The following is a 17,064-nucleotide window of genomic DNA, read 5'->3' as shown; positions in this document are numbered from 1 at the left end:
AGCAAGGAGCAAGAATATGCCATCCTTCAAAAGTAAGGAAGTGTCCAAAGAATGATGGCATACAGAAGGGGCTCCCACTGGCAAAATATGGGAAAATTTCAGCACCAAAATAATGATATCAACAGATTATAAACCCACTGCATAAAATAAGAATCTGTGAGTCCACAGTGCTAGAAATAAATAAATGAATAAATTGCAGATATAATGAGCAATGGGATATGTACATGGTCTCAAAGTACTTCCTGGCAAAACCCTTACTAATTACAAAAGGGGAAAGAGTATCTTTACAGTGGAAAAGCCCTTGAATCAAAGGATCAAAGAGAACATCATCAGCAATGGACCAAATGGAAATGATTCACCACCTGACAGGAAGCCGTGAATACTGTTTCTGTGATATGTGTTCCAGCCAAAGATGCATCGCCTGAATCTAGTCTTAAGAAGACATCAGACAAGCCCCGTCTTAGGCCATTTGGGCCACTGTAACGAAGTACCGTAGACTGGGTGGTTTATAAACAGCAAACCCTCAATATCTCACAGTTGCAGTGGCTGAAAAGTTCAAGATGCAGATGCCAGCAGACGGATGAGTGGTGATACCTGCTGGTTCACAGACAGCCATCTCTTTTTCTGTGTCCTCACGTGGTAGGAGGAACAAACTAGCCCTCTGGGGTTCTGTTACAAGAGCACTAATCCCAATCAGGAGGGTTCTGGCCTGATGACCTAATCCCCTCCCCATCCTACCATCGCCTTGCAGGGGTAGGTTTCAACAGATGAATTTTGAGAGAAGACACACATCAGACCATTGCAAACACAAAGTGAGGGATGTTCTACGAAATAGCCAACTTGTATTTTTCCAAGTGTCAAGGTTCTGAAAGTCAGGAAGAGGTTGAGGAAGTGCTGACACTTCTCCACAAATGGTTTGGGGAAAAAAAATTCTTTTACTGTATTTGAATCTTTTCTGTAAGTTTGAATTTTTTTTTAAGAAAAAAATTTTAGGAGTTCCCTGGTGGCTCAGTGGGTTGAGGATCTGGTGTTGTCACTGCTGGGGCTCGGGTTTGATCCCTGGCCCAGGAACTTCCACATGCTGTGGGCACTACCAAAAAGGAAAAAAAATTTTTTTTTTAATTACCCCCAGGGGTTGTAATGTTTTGCCTTCTCACTAGGAATATATATAAGAGAATGCTGCCAATTGAGGAATTGCTAAAATCTTGGCTTTGTTCCCCCATCCGTTAGGTCAGCCATGGTGTCTCACTATTCATTTTGTTTTGCAAGGAGACTGAACATCTTCTCCTATGTTTAAGGACCATTTGCATTTATAAACAGAGACTTCTCAGTTAATCTCTTGACCACTTTTCTATCAGGTTGTGGGTCTTTCTTCTTGATTTCAAAGGCCTCTTCATGAATTGGGCGGGTTATCCCTTTGACAGTACAAAAAGGCCAACAGGTCTTTTTATACTGTGGCTTCTGTGCCTAGCACTGTGCCGAGGGCCCTGGTGAGATGGTCTCTGCCCGTGAGGAGTTTACACACAACCCAGTCCAGACCAGCCCTATCCAGTTAATCATGAGCTGATCTGTGGGGCTCAACAGGAAGGGCTCTGGGCTGGAGCGATGGTGTCTCTGAGGAAATGGGATCCGAGCGGGGGCCTGGAGGATGGTTGGGTTTTGATCAGCCCGCGCATCCTGGGCTTCCAGGAGGGTGAGGACTTGTTCTGCCCATCGTGAAATGCCCCGATCTCCCCCCCTCTGTCCCTGGACACCCTTAGACCCAGTTATCCTGCCTTAAAGAGCTTCCCCGAGCCTGCCGCAGCCTCCCTTCCCCAGCAGGTTCTCCCTGCTTTTCACTGCTCCTCCCGAGGGAAGAGGAGAGGAGCTGCCCCCTACTGAACTGGATCTCATGGTCTCAGGGGAGCACGGTGGGCAACCCCACAGTCCACCCCACGTCTACGGGGATGCAACTCAAGGTCAGCATCAAAGATGGGAAACCTGTGGTTGTGTTACTACTCTTCACATTCAAACACTTTAGTGGGTAAAAAGCAGTGATTTTTTGTTTTTTCATTCATTCCCTTTTTTCAAGTGATGTACCTTCTGGGTCATGAGTTGAGTTCCACGTACCTCAATAAAGGGGGTTTCTTTTCCTAACTAAACTCTTTCTTTCCAGATCAATTTAGATTCACATGCAATTGTAGGAACTACTACAGAGAAATCCCCTATACCCTTTACCGGTTTCCCCCAAGGATAACATCTCTCAAAACCTAAATGTAATATCTCGACAGCTTATTTATTTACTTATTTGGGGGCGTGCTGTCAGCATGCAGAAGTTCCCAGGCCGGAGATCAAACCCAAGCCACAGCTGTGATGCTCAAGCCCCGAGCCAGCAGAGAAGTCCACAGCCAGGTATTGACACGGACGTGATCACGGTACAGAGCATTTCCATGAGCCCAAGACTCCTCAGTTGCCTTTTCACGGCACACCCACTTCGCCCCTCCAGCCCCGACCCCCGCAACTGCTCATCTGGGCAACACCTACGCATCCATTCCCCACTGCTATAGTTTTCATGTTTCAACAGTGCTTCTAAATGGAGTCATACAGTGCATAACCTCTGAAGCTTGGCTTTTTTTCACACAACATAATTCTCTGGAGATTCATCCTGGTTGTCTGTGTGTATCAAGAGTGCCTTCAGGAGTTCCCATCATGGCGCAGTGGAAACGAATCTGACTAGGGTCCGTGAAGACTCGGGTTTGATCCCTGGCCTTGCTCAGTGGGTTAAAGATCTGGTGTTGCCATGGGCTGTGGTGTAGGTCTCAGATACGGCTCAGATCTTGTGTTGCTGTGGCTATAGTGTAGGCCCGGTGGCTACAGCTCCAATTTGACCCCTAGCCTGGGAACCTCCACGTGCCGGGGTGCAGCCCCTAAAAGGACAAAAAAAAAAAAAAAAGAGTGCCTTCATTTTTCTCTCTCTCTCTCTTTTTTGGCCACATCCAAGGCATATGGACGTTCCCAGGTCAGGGATAGATCCAAGCTGGAGCTGCAACCTACTCCACAGCGGCAGCAATGCGGGATCCTCAAGCCACTGCACCAGGCCAGGGATGGAACCAGGGCCCCCATAGCGACAAGCTGGATCATTAACCCACTGTGCCTTGATTTTTATCGCTGAGTAGTAGTTCATGGCACAGATATACCAGTCACCTGCTAAAGGACACCTGTAGTTTTAGCTACAGGTCAGAAAACCAAGGAGGTGCATCAAGTTGCCCCAGGGCGCAGAGGCAGAATATGGGAGGACCGGCAGGTGGTGTGAACCCTGGTCCGTGTGCATGAGCCACAGAAGGCCCTGGTGGGAAACACCAGGCAGGTTCAGTGGGCAGCGTGGAGACTCAGGAGGGAGTGATAATCTGACGTTTGGAAGTCGTGTGTAAGGGAGGTGAGTCTCAATTGGAGAGAGGCAACGGGGAAGCAGATGTGTGCTCGGCTCGGGCGGGGGGTTAAGGGGATGCTCTGAGGTGCCTTCTGAAGGGAACAGCTATCGCTGACGGAACACGGAGATGACGAGGAGAGACATATTCACCGATGTAGGTTGTTATAGTAACATCCAGATAAAGTATATATTCAGGGGCCAGAGGAGAAATGGAACTGAGCACAGTTGAGTGGGCGGAAGGAGGGAACCGCCTGGGAGAATATCTCCATAGACACAGTACTTACTCCTTACCAAAGGCATGAACGAGGGGCTCTCCAGGGAGTGTGGAGGCAGAGATGCGGAGAGAGACCACGATTAGGGGTGGGAGAGATGACGGCCAAGGAGGGGGGCCCAGGGAGGCGAGGGGCGAACCAGAGGAGTGCATGGAGGCCAAGGACAAAGAGGCTTAGCAGGGACAAGGTGACAGGGGATGAGGAGAAAGGAGTGTATTTGTTATCCACGCTGCATAACAAATTAACCCAAATCTTGGTGGCTTGTTAAACATCAATTATCTCACAGTTTCTGTGTGTCGGGAATCTGTGGGTGCCTTGGTGGGGTCCTTGGGCTCAGGGCCTCTCACAGGGTGCAATCAAGGGGTCTGACTGCAGTCACCCCGAGAGGCAGTGGGGAAGGGTCCCGTTGCAAGCTCACTCACGGGGTCGCTGACAGGATTCAGTTTCTTGTGTGTTGCTCCACTAGGGCTTCAATTCAGCGCTGGCCATCGGCCTCCAGTTCCTCGCCTCTCAGGCCTCTCCGCGGGGCAGCTCCCAAGCGGGCAGCTGGCTTCCTCAGAGTGAGCGGGAGAGAGAGCAGGAGGGCCAGACTTCCATTCCGAAGTAATCGAAGCTTCTGCGAAGCTTTGGCCCTACCTCTTGGTGAAAAACAAGTCACTGGGACCAGCCCATGCTCAAGAGGTCTGAACACCAGGAAGCTGTTTTATTTATTAATGTAATTAATTAATTATTTTTTTTGCTTTTTAGCGCCACGCCCATGGCATATGGGGATTCCCAGGCTAGGGGTCGAATTGGAGCTGTAGCTGCCAACCTACACCTCAGCCACAGCAACACAGGATCCAAGCTGCATCTGCGACCCACACCACAGCTCATGGCAACACCTGATCCTTCACCCACTGAGGGAGGCCCTCCCCTTGCAGCATCCTCCCCCCACAGCATCCTAGGTTCCCAGCCTCCAAAGAGTATTCAGAAAACCCACCTGCCCGCCCTACCCCAGAAAGCTCTTCACTGAAGACCAAGCCTTTTATTCTGCAATTACTGAATTTCCAGGGGCTGAATGTGACCTGCTCTCCCGGGGGTTTGTGGGTCAGAAATAGGGCAGGAGAGCAGAGGAGAGGGAAAGAAGAGGCTTGGATGGGGGAGGACCTGGGCCACGGCGAATTAATGCTTCTGACCAGCACTGGGCTTTGCAGGCTTCTGGGGACAAGGGAACTAGGAGGAAATCAGAACAATGGGGGGAAATAGAGGCCTTTCTCAGGGGCGCCAGCAGTGTCAGCCCCAATTTACCCCCAGCACAGGCTACTTGACTGTGACTTCAGGCCTCTTTTCAAATTAGGAACAAGGAACATGACAGGAACAGGGCTTTTTCAGTTCTGCGCCCTGAAAATGAGGGACAGCAGGGGCTGATCGCCACCCGGTCGGGCCGGCCAGCTTGGGGGCAGCGGGAGACACGCTGGCTGTCTTGAGGTCTGGGCCCCTCCAGGGACTTGTGAGCCACCAGCTGGAAGCGGGTGGGCTGGGCACCTTCACCCCACCGACTGGGGACCAGGGAGAGGGCGCCACCCCCTCTCCGCGTGCGCTCCGCTCTAGGGAGGTTGGGCCCCAAAGAGATGCTAATGAAGCATTTACAACCACTACTGTGCCGCTTTTCAGAGCCACTTTTCTTCATCCAACCCATTCTTCTGGTCAAGGAGGGTCACTTACAACAGGAAGTAGCGGAAAGTGTGGGAAAAGTCACTTGGGTGAAACGGTGAACACCTGTCGACGGCTCCTCAGCGGCTCCGCCCTCGGGGACCCCACCGCAGTCCCGTAAGCGGCCTGACTCGTGCGGACGGAGGCCACACCAGTCACTCCACCGCACGGGCCAGGAAGACTCGCGGAGGCTCAGCGCGTTCCTGGCAGAGAGGCCTCCTGGCAGTCGCCGCGTTCGTCCGCCTCGGCCTCCAGGTGGCGCTGAGCTGGGGCGGAGCCTGCTGTCCGTCATCCCCGTGGGGGGCGGGGCTTTGGCGGTGCTGACTTCTGATTGGTTGGGTGCTGTCTTGCTTTCCTTCCGTGTCCAGAGCAGGTCAGCCCTCAGTCAAAGCGCCGGAGCTTCTTGGGAGACGGAGGTAGAGAGACAGAGAAAGAGCGAGAGCGAGCGCAAGAGAGAGCGAGAGCGAGATCGAGAGACATACAGAGCGAGAGCGAGGGTGGGGGGGAGAAAATGTGTGTGATGTTTGTTTTTACAATTAACTGAGGGTTTGTGTGATGTGATTTTTTTCTTTACTATTGAATTTCCATTTTTCATACTTTCATACTTTTATAAGACATCTCAAATTTACACACCAGGAAAAATTCTTGGTCGGACCTATTTATGACAGATATATCTATAAAGGAGCTAAGGTTTAGGGTCTACCACTCAGCCAAAACCTCTTCTTTTTTCCTATTTCCTTAGTCTTTGGCTGCTGTATGCATATATCATCAACCTAATGGATTGTACTTGGGGGTATATTTTATTTGCACACCTGACTGTTAAGCGTCCCCTTTCTGCCAGACCTTGGGCAGGGTCGTGCCATCACTGAACAAGACAGACCTGGGCCCTGACCTCAAGTAGCTCACAGACAAGCATCACCAATTACACACACATGTCAAATTTAAAAACTCCCTTGCGGCAATCAATGAGAAGCGGCTGGTGCTTTGTGCAAGGAGCAGGAGTTTGAGGCAGTGCAGTCCTGAGTGCAGGGGCAGCAGAACCACTCCCCCAAAGACGGAAGTTAAATTGACCTCATTTCAGAAGACCTCGTGGGCCCCCTTGTGAAGGCGGGGAAACAGGGGAGGAGGAGAAGGAGTTTTTAGGTGGTTTGGGGATACCCTAGAGCAGCCGGCCTGCCCTACTGTCTGGTCAGTGTGGAGGAAAGCACTGGAAAGTCTGTAACTTCCAGCATATTCTTTTCTTGCTGCAGATAGAAAGCCATCTCCCGGGACTGGATGTGCTGGGGCACTGTAAACTTTGTCCCTGCAGAAGGCAGCCAAAGAAGGACTGGCCAAATGTTTAAAACCCCACCGGTGTGTGCAACAAAGCCCTGGAGTCCAGGAGCCAGGAGTGTTCTGCGGAGGGAGGAAGGCAAAAAGAAGCCGGCGGTGTTAGTCTGAGGCTGGATTAGTTGCTCTGAGGGTCTGGCCCAGGTGGCTGGCAGCAGTGGGACACGACCCAGAGAGTCATAAAAAGCCAGGACAAGAGAGTTTGCTCTCACTTGGAGACTTACCAGGGGAACCCCCTGCCAAGTATAAGCATATTTTCTCCTCGCTCACCCAAAAAGTAGGGGCAGAGACCGGGCCCCCGGAAGGGCTCATGCACTTGCCCGGCCCCATGACTCACTCTCTAAATGTCACCTCGGTTTTCCCTGAGCATTTACCACCTCCTGCTGTTACATGATTGTTCGTTGTCTGTCTCCTGGCCCAGAAGGCAAGCTTCCCGGGGCGCTTGCACTGGCTCCTTCTTTCCTGTATCCCCAGGGCCTGGAATACGCCTGGCACATAGTAGGTGCTCGACAAATATTTGTTCAGTGCGGGAATGAAGCAGATCCTGCTTGGTCTGTAGAGAACCCTCCCGCAGTCTCGGAGTGGTGTGTGCAGAGCCCAGCATCTCCGGCCAAGGGGCAGTCGTTCAGAGAGGGTGAGCTTCCGTCCAGGGCAAACCAGCCTCTTTGCCCCGGGACCAAAGACCGGACGGGATCTTGGTATTTCAGAGGCTTGAACAAATGGCCTCACCCACTGAGGGGCAGTTAGTTCCTGGGTGGGGGTGGGGGTGGGGTGCGTGTACTTGGTGGTGGGGCGAAGCCTGTGAGGTGGCCCTCCCCAGCCTGTCCTGGTCCTCACCTGGCACTCCCGGATCAGCCCCCAGCCGCCACCCCAAGTGGTTTTTTTCTGTGACGTGAAGGCCACATCGGGAGGCAGAGGTTGTCTCGGTGCTTCAGAGCCACCCTCTGAGCGCTGAAGTGGCTTCCGTGCCCGTCTGTGCCGGGAGCGGAATCAGTGCCCCAAGCCTGAGCAGCCCTCGCCAGCCCTGGGAGACTCCCTGGGGGATTGTGAGCCACCTGGCACCAGGCGTGGGCTCAGGCCCCGGCAGCACCAGGTCCCACATCCCCAGCACCGCAGCCTGAGGCCTGTGCGTCCAGGAAAGACCTGGCCTGTGCGGCCCTTTTCGGGCTAAGGGGCCTGAAGCGGCAGTGCCTGCAGGGTCAGAGGAACGAAGGTGAGTGGTGGCTGTTGACCATTTGCTCTGTGCTGAGCACTGTTTCAGGCGTTTCAGCATAATCCTCATAACAACCAAGCAGTTTGGAATTATTGTCTTTTCGTGTGTGTGTGTGTATGCGTGTCTTTTTAGGGAAGCACCTGCAGCATATGGAAGTTTCCAGGCTAGGGGTCTAATCGGAGCTGTAGCTGCCGGCCTCCGCCATAGCCACAGCAATGCAGGATCTGAGCCGCGTCTGCAACCTACACCACAGCTCACAGCAACGCCAGATCTTTAACCCACTGAGCAAGGCCAGGGATCGAACTCACAACCTCATGGTTCCTAGTTGGATTCGTTTCTGCTGCGCCATGACGGGAACTCCTATCGTCTCATTTTATAGATGCAGAGACTAAGGCGAGACCTGTCTGAGGTCATGCTCTGGAAAGCAGCAGCATCGGGATTCAAATGCAGGCACATGTGCCCCCCAGAGCCCATGCTCGTTCCACTGTACCTCACAGCTGCCCAAGGAGCTGCCCAGGAGTAGGACCCCAGGCCCCTGAGAGGGACAGAGGATGGGATGATTGCAGAGAAGGGGGGGGCCCTTGTTGGGGAGCACGCTCGGGAGCAGAGACAGAAGCAGAAGGGGGTGCCTTAGTGAGGGACGGGCAGGGGGCAGGCTCACAGGGAGAGAGAGACACAATCCAGAAGGATAAGCAGAGGCATGAGGTGGCAGGTCTAGGCCAGGTCTGGGAAGGGCATCCGGGAAGCCCAGGGCAGCCTGAGGCACCCCAGCAGGATAGGAGGACTTGGGACCAGGTTGAAGCAGAGGGCAAGAGTCACCGGTGTGAATACCTCCTGGAGCTGGACCGCTCACATCCATGGGCAGGTAAGCTAGAGGGCAGTGAACAGATGGAGCAAAAGCTGAGGCATGGAGGATGCTAGAACTGAGAGAGTTAGAGCCAGGGTGCGGGAGCCCCAGACAATGCGTTTGAGGCTCAGTTCTACAGGCAGCCTGTTTTCCAGGCGGTGGAAGGATGGGTCAGATGGGGCTGCGGGACCTGAGCTCAAGAGTTGGCTCCCCTCTGCTGCATGCCAGAAAAAAAGTTATCTCAAGTACAGAGTTTCCTTAGAAAACTAAGAATAGAGTTACCATATGATCCAGCAATCCCACTCCTGGGCATATATCTGAACAAAACTATAATTCAAAAAGATACATGTACCTCTATGTTCATTGCAGCACAATTCATAATAGCCAACACATGGAAACAACGCAAATGTCCATCAACAGATGAATGGATAAAGAAGATGTGGTATATAGACACAATGGAATACTACTCAGCCATGAAAAAGAACAAAATAATGCCACTCTCAGCAATATGGCTACAACTAGAGATTCTCATACTAAGTGAAGTAAGCCATAAAGAGAAAGACAAACACCATGTGATATCACTTATATGTGTCATCTAAAATATGACTCAAATGAACCTATCTATGAAACAGAAACGGACTCACGGACAAGGAGAACAGACATGTGGTTGCCAAGGGGGAGAGGGCTGAAGGAGGGACGGCGTGGGGGTTTGGGGTTAGCAGATGTAAGCTTTTATACATGGAGGCGGTAAACAACCTGATCCTGCTGTATAGCACAGAGAACTCTATTCAGTGTCCTATGATAAACCGTAACAGAGAAGAATATTAAAAAAGAGTATATAGGAGTTCCCGTTGTGGCACAGCAGAAACGAATCCGACTAGTATCCATGAGGACGCAGGTTCGATCTGTGGCCTCGCTCAGAGGGTTAAGGATCCGGCATTGCCAGGAGCCGTGGTGTAGGTAGGCAGCTGTTGCTCCAATTGACCCCTAGCCTGGGAACCTCCCTATGCTGCAGGTGTGGCCCAAAAAAGCAAAGCCAAAAAAAAAAGGTATATACATACGTATAACTGAATCACTTTGTTGTACAGCAGAAATGAACACAACATTGTAAATCAACTGAACTTCAATTAAAAAAAAAAAGGTTGGCTCCCCCTCTCTTTTAGCCTCTCTGAGATTTTTCTGCAGAGGATCCCATTCCTGTATCATTTTAAACCTATTCATTAACTGCACCAAAAAGCAGCCTTTTATCTGCATTAGTTAGGAAGGGGCTGCACAAGAATGAGGTTCTACTCTAAGCTGTGTTTCCAGGTCGGTGCCCCCTCTGGGTCACCATACATCAGCCATTTGTGCGCTCTGAGGTGGCAACCGCTCTGCACCCAGCACTCTGGTTTCTACGAGCCTTCTCCCGTGTTTCAAGTTGGTGGGTGTGTCTGGAAAGGCTTATACTCCTTCTGGTGTCCCAAGTGGGACCGCCCTCAGTGGTCACTGACACAGAGTGGAAAACGGCTTATGTGGGCCAAAGTGATGGGACTGTCTGCCACCTACCTGGTAAATGCCTCCTGGCAGGAGCTGACTCTTATTTATTTATTTATTTTTTTAAGGCCAGCAACCGAGGCATATGGAGGTTTCCAGGCTAGGGGTCGAATCAGAGCTGCGGCTGCCAGCCTATGCCACAGCCGCAGCAATGCCGGATCTGAGCTACGCCTGCAACCCAGACCACAGCTCAAGGCAACACCGGATCCTTAACCCACTGTATGAGGCCATGGATCAAACCAGCATCTTCATGGATACTAGTTGGATTCTTAACCCGCTGAGCCACAACGGAAACTCCTCCCTTTGGAAGAGAGCGTATAGTTCGATGCTTTCGCTTTGGCTGAGGATGGAGGGTGGGTGAGGAAGACAGGTGATGGTAGGTGGATTTTTCTTTTTCTTTTTTTTACGCCATAAAATAGCAATATTACTTGTAAACTTTGTTCAGACACATCCTAGAATTTCATGAGGGCTGATGGATGGGCAGCGATTTCATTATCTTCATGGTATCCGTCTATATTTATTAAATCATTTGCACTTTAGGTAACTCTCCATAAACACTCCTTTTTGTCACCAGGCATGCTGGAGAACATCGTGTGACATATTGTATGGAGACCTGAGTCACCCTCCCTGCCCTCAAGGAGCTTACAGTTCATCCAGGAGGACAGGGAGAACCTGTGCCGAGAAGCGCGAAGCTTCCCCATCTCGTGGTGCTGAATGAGTGCGTTTAAGGATTGGAGACATGAAGTGCACCTGTTTCCAGGAAGGCGCACGTCTGGGTGGGGTAGATGCCACCTCCCGACAGTGAGAGCACAGAAGGGTCTCTCCTCTGAGGCCTCCTCGGTTGGTTGTTTCTCTAAAACTCCCTCTTCTTTCCTGCTTATAGCCCAGGGCAGGCCTGCCATCACTAGGGGGTGGTCCAAGGTCAGGTCTGCCAGGAAAACCACTGTTCCGGCATTTGCCTATGCAAAGTCTCCCTTGCCCGCTGGCTGATGAGCAAAACAGTGTGATCTGCATATAGATTAGGGGTGTGGAGAGTGGGTGCCACTGGAGTTTCCCTTGCATTGAGTGATGGCGGCAGAGGCACAGGAGCAGCTGACCAGGGCCAAGGGGACTGTCTCCAGCTCAGCAGCGAGGCCCCTCTCTGACCCTCCTGTCCCAGACCCTGCCTAGAAGCACAGTAAAGAGGGTGGAATAACTGTGAGTACGGATGCTTTCCCACAAGTCTGTGCTCCCCAGAAAGCCGGTTGTCTTGGCTCTTATTCAAAGGGTTCCCGGAGTTTCCACCATGGCTCAGCGGAAACAAATCTGACTGGTATCCATGAGGACGCAGGTTCGATCCCTGGCCTCGCTCAGCGGGTTAAGGATCCAGTGTGGCCGTGAGCTGTGGTGTAGGTCACAGACACAGCTCGGATCTGGCATGCCTATGGCCGTGGCGTGGGCCGGCGGCTGAAGCTCCAATTTGACCCCTAGCCTGGGAACCTCCACATGCCACCCTAAAGAAAAAGCAAAAAACAAAAAACAAAACAAAACCAAAAAAGGGTTCCTCAGCATCAGAGAGAGGCCCCTGTGGGCTGTTGCTCTGCAGAGACCGGGTGGGGGCGGGGAGCGTCCTCTGGCTGGGGCTTCAGAGGAGGCAGGGACGCCCCCTTGAGCAAGATAGAGCCCGACAGTTCCCTGCCCTCGGTGCCCGCCTCGGGAGCAGTGCCCGGACACACAGGCCCAAGGGGGTGGGGTCTGAGAGTTTGCGGAGGGCACTTAGCAGGCTCGTTGTTGCCACGGGGAATTGTGGGACCAGTACAGCCAGCTATTCTAACTTTTCCAGAGAAGCTGTAAATCTGGATTTTTCTAAGAAATTTTCTTATATTTCACCATTTGCAAACCAATAAATTGTTTTCAAAATACCTTCTGGGCCAAAGAAAATGACCGTAAGGCACCTTCTGTTACACCCTCCAATGGAGTCCCGAACGGCGAGCAGGGCGTTTGCCTCTTTAGTCCAAATGATAAGGACGCAGCCCCTGGGGTGATGTGCCCCTCATAGCGCTCCCGCCCCAGAGGGCGAAGCGGGCAGATGAGACGGGGGCAGGCCAAGTGCCAGGGTCCTTGGGGGTCACCTGCTAGCCCCCCCCCCCCCCCCGAGGGGTCTGCCTGCTGTGGGGCGGAGGGAAGAGGGAGCATCGCCCTTCCCAGCCTCCGATACCCAGGTCCCTCTGGGCCCGACACCCTTCCCCAGTCTGTACTGGGCGAGGACGAGGAGGCGACAGCAGGTGAAGGGGGCTCTCTCATTAGCCCACCCTAATCCTGGGCACGAGCAGGGGAGGAGGCAGGAACCATCCCAGGTCTGAGTCCAGTCTTTTGCGTGTGTGTGTGTGTGTGTGTGTGTGTGTGTGTGTTTGTCTTTTGGGGGCTGCCCCCCGCAGCATATGGAGGTTCCCAGGCTTGGGGTTGAATTGGAGCTGTAGCCGCCGGTCTTCCGCACAGCCAGATCAACGCCAGATCCGGGCCGAGTCTGCGACCTACACCACAGCCCACGGCAACGCCAGATCCTTAACCCACGGAGCGAGGCCAGGGATTGAACGTTCGGCCTCATGGATGCTAGTCGGGTTCGTTAACTGCTGAGCCATGACAGGAACTCCTGAGTCCAGTCTTAACCATGCTGTGGTCAAGACACTGATGCCATTTCTTCACCCTTCACGGGGGAAACTGAAAAAAAATCCCCCCCACTCCGGAAGCCTTGTGGGTGCTGTGCATCTTGCTTTGACCTGGTAATTTTTAAGGTAAATCCTCAAAGAGATGTATTTATTTGCTTTATGTGTGTCGTAAGTTGAGTTGGTTTTGTTTTGACACGTTGGTTCAAAATAAGATTGACCCTTTGGAAAACCCACTTGCTAAAGGCATTTACTCCGCTTCAGCTCGAGGGGTTTAATTGAAAACAGGTGGCGCACAGTGACACCCCACAGGCCTCCGGCCTGAAAGAGACCTCGGAAGAGGCCACTGGCTCAGAGAAGGGGGCGCGACTTCAAAAGCAAGGGCCCGAAGGAAAGGTGTATCCCAGGAGGAAGGGTTTGCTTCAAAAATAGTTTCTAGAATTTTTTTTGTTTTGGAAGAAAAAAAAAAAAAAACCCAAACAGCAAAGATGCTAGAAGAGCAGACCAGGCATAGTTAAGCCCTTACAAGCATAGGAAATAGTAAACTCACTGGAACTCGATCTAAAAGCAGCCTTGGACAGGCTGTGTGTGAGCCAGTGAAGGAATGAATTCATGTAACAGGAGACCATATGTTATTTCTGTTATTTTATATTTGGGTTTTGTTTCATTTACTTATGGTTGAACTCTTCTTCCTTCTCTGATTCCAAAGCACTTTTCTCTGCCTGTGTTTGGTAATTCACAAGCATCACTTTACGTTAAGGCTTTTGTCCCATATGCACCCTCTCACCTTGGACTGTAGCCTCTTGAAGGCAGAGACAATATCTTACACACAGGATCAAGTGTGGACGGCGTATTACAGACTCTATTTTCATGCAATATGTACCTTCTTACCTCTCTAGTCTTTCGAGATTCTTTTAAATTTTTTTCCCTTTCTTTTTTGGCCGCCCTGCTGCATGTGGATTTCTCGGGCCAGGGATCAGATCCGAGCTGCAGTTGTGATCTACGCCACACCCGAGGCAACGCCGGATCCTTGAACCCACTGTGCCAGGCCGGGGATCAAACCTCCGTCCTGGCGCTGCAGAGCCCCTGAGGATCCCGAGAACTCTGAGATTCTGGAAAGAAGTCAAGAAAAGGGGGATCCTCTCTGTTTGGCCAAGTTAGTTCAGGTCAATCCCTGGATGACATGGCTCCAGGCAGACCTTCCTCTGGAAAGGTGGGTCTCGTGGGCAGAGGGGCCCTTCTGTGCTGTGGCTGGGAAAGCCTGGTGACCAGACAGAAGCAAAAGGAGGCATCGTTGTCAGTTAATGAGGATGCTTTGCGACACGGCTTAGCAGGGGGTGGGAGGTGACTGCTCATTTAGCCTAAGGTCAGGATAGAAAGGGCGGCGTGGAATGATGGCATGATGGGTACCTTCTCACGGAGGAGCGTCCTCCGACAGGCTGCCCTAACCCTCAGGATCATCCTAGGCAGCGGGGCCAGCTCCCTGATGCACATTAACGGAAGGGAGCCTGGAAGGACCAGCACATCCTCTTAAGAGCTTCTCCATCACTGCCCTGGGTGGCCCTGGACTGTTTTATTTCCTTGGCATCAGCTTCCTGGGTCAGCAGGATGCTTTGTTCACACTCTGAAGCTTTCCAACTTGCCCTAACTTTGAAGAGCAGCGGCAGCATCACAGTGTCTCTGTGGGCTAACAAGTAAGTTCCTGTCGATGCCCCCACACGTCATGTTTCTGTCTCCCGAGGCTGTGGCTGGAGCCGCTTCTAAGTCCCTCAGTGGGAGGCTGGTGGGGACGGAACGTGACAGGTGGGCGGGGGACCGCCCAATCTCGTCCCGCAAAGTTAGGGTGGAAACGGAGGAGCCCCAGACAATACTGGTTCACGGAAGCCAGGCGTCCAAAGAGCAGAGTGGGCCTCGTGAAAGGCCACTGGGCTGAACCGGAGGCCGGGACTCCGCCTCTTCCTTCCCTGTGGCCTGAGATAACACATGCAAAGCGCAAGGCACCGAACTCTGGCTTGGTGTCTGCCAGCCTCGGAGGCAGAACGTGGGGGTTAGGAGGGGCCGGCAGATAGCCTGCCTGGATTCTAGTCCCTGCCACTTGCCACCCCTGCGTCCCTGGAGAGACGCGTCTCTTGTTCCAGTTGTCTCATCTGTGGACACGGGAGGACGGTGCCAGACCTTTTAGGGAAAGTCGCCAAAGTGACCAGAACGGTGTGTGTGCTGTCGTCTCTACCTTCTTTTCCTGCAGGATTTGGTCTCACAGAGCCTATGTTTGGGGGAAAACAAAAGAAACTGCCTGTTACATCCTCCAAGGTATAGGTCAGCTTTGCACTGAGTGGGGAGCAATAGAAGGGTGGGCCCAGAGGGGGCGGTGGCAAAGCCACGATCTTGGTTTAGAATTAAAAAAAAAAAAAAAAAAATCAGCAAACCTCTTAAGACAACTGACTCAAAACTCCACTTCACCTTCCAAGCCATCTCCCTGTTCCTCTTCCTTGAAACTTTACTAAACTCCTGCCATCTCAGCAGTCGGAGATAGTGGGAGGCAGAGTTGCCTCACAGCCCCGCAGACGGATGGGCTTGTCCCTTCCCAGCTGTGTGACCTCAAGCAAGTTTCTTGACCTCTCGGAGCCCTGCTTCTCTGAACTGATGGACTTAACATCACAGTTCTGTTGGGCGCTGACACTAAAGATCCCATGTGTGAACACACCTGGCATACAGTGGGCACTTCAGATATGCTCGCTGCCTTCCTTGTAGAGCAAAGCCCTCTTGCCGAAGCCCTGCTGGTTCCCGCCGCCCAGCATCAGTAAGCTGGACATGACCTAACACACCGGCTGCAGCCGATTAGGTGTAACTATCTCCCTGTTGGCTCTGTTCTAGTATATTCCTTCACCACCCTCCCAGATGTCTCTAAGCCCCTCTGTTGGCTGGTTTCTCAAGGCAGAGGCTCCTTTCCTTCATTCGGACATCTCCACAGCGCGCGGACAGTGCTCTCCAGACGTGGGGCCTGGGGCTGGCGGGCTCCTGAGTTCCTTCTGGGCTCTGCTGGAGTGAGTTCCTGTCTTGGGCGTGCCCGGGTGTGCCGAGTCAAGAGGCCTTTGTGAGGGCAGCTCTGTGTGTATAACATATCTGAAGAGTGACCTTGTCCAGGGAGCTGCCTCCCTGGAAAGAACACGCAGGGGAGAAAGACCCGAGCTCCATCATAAAGTGGGGGCAGGAGGACCAGTTAGGAGCGGGTGAGGGTGAGGGTGGGCCCCGGGCAGGTCACGGTCGGCCTCGGTAAACAGAAACGTTAACCAGGGCCTCTCCCAGCTCCACCCTTGCATTAAACCCCAAGTTTGCAAAGTTTGGCTCCAGAGGCCTCCCGGTGACCCCAGTCTAACTCCCCTCCACTCTTCGGTGAAGGCTGAAGGCAGGAAGATAAGCGCCTCCTTGAACCAGACACCCCCCAGGGGAATTCCTTCCATCGGCCCCCTCAGCTCCATAAACCCGGCTGGGGTCGGGGTGGGGTGTGGAGAGGAGGGAGGGGCGGGGAGATAAAGCCTCTGCCTTTGGGGCCAAGGCCTGGGGCTCAGCAGCCCCGGCCCCAGCTCAGCCGGAGGGGGTGGGAAGCCAGTGGGGATAGTCAGGGTGAATTGTGGGGCGAGTAGCTGTGACAGCCAGGACTGGGGCTCAGGGGCTGGAGCCCCCAGACCCCCCACTTTCTCCGTCCTGGTTTTTCCTGCCTCGGCCCGAAGGCCAGTCCCCTGAATCCCGGTGTGAGACGTACCCCCTCACCGCGGGCTCTGCCTCCCTTGGTCCCACTCCTTCCACGCTCCCCAGTCCTTCAGCCCCCGCGTCAGCCTGCTGCCCCCCATCTGTCCCGCTGTCCTGGTCTGTCCCATCCTCTGTTCCCTCCCCTGGTGGGAAGAGCCAGGTTCTGGGCTCCCAGGATGGGCTGGCAGCAGAGGCTGAGCCTGGGACGGTCCCCGAGGCAATGAGGAGCATAGGCAAACACTGACCCAGAGTCAAGGGACCAGGGGGAACCTACGGAGGGAGGGTCCCAAGGATGGACTCTTCCTTCTTCCTCCTCACCTCTGACCAGCCCGTCTCCCATTCGAGAAACCGGTCCAGAGGGAGCTCGGGCTGTC

Source organism: Phacochoerus africanus, chromosome 5 (genome assembly GCF_016906955.1).
Source record: "Phacochoerus africanus isolate WHEZ1 chromosome 5, ROS_Pafr_v1, whole genome shotgun sequence".
Lineage (NCBI taxonomy): Eukaryota > Metazoa > Chordata > Mammalia > Artiodactyla > Suidae > Phacochoerus > Phacochoerus africanus.
Note: the sequence above shows the minus strand (reverse complement) of the source record.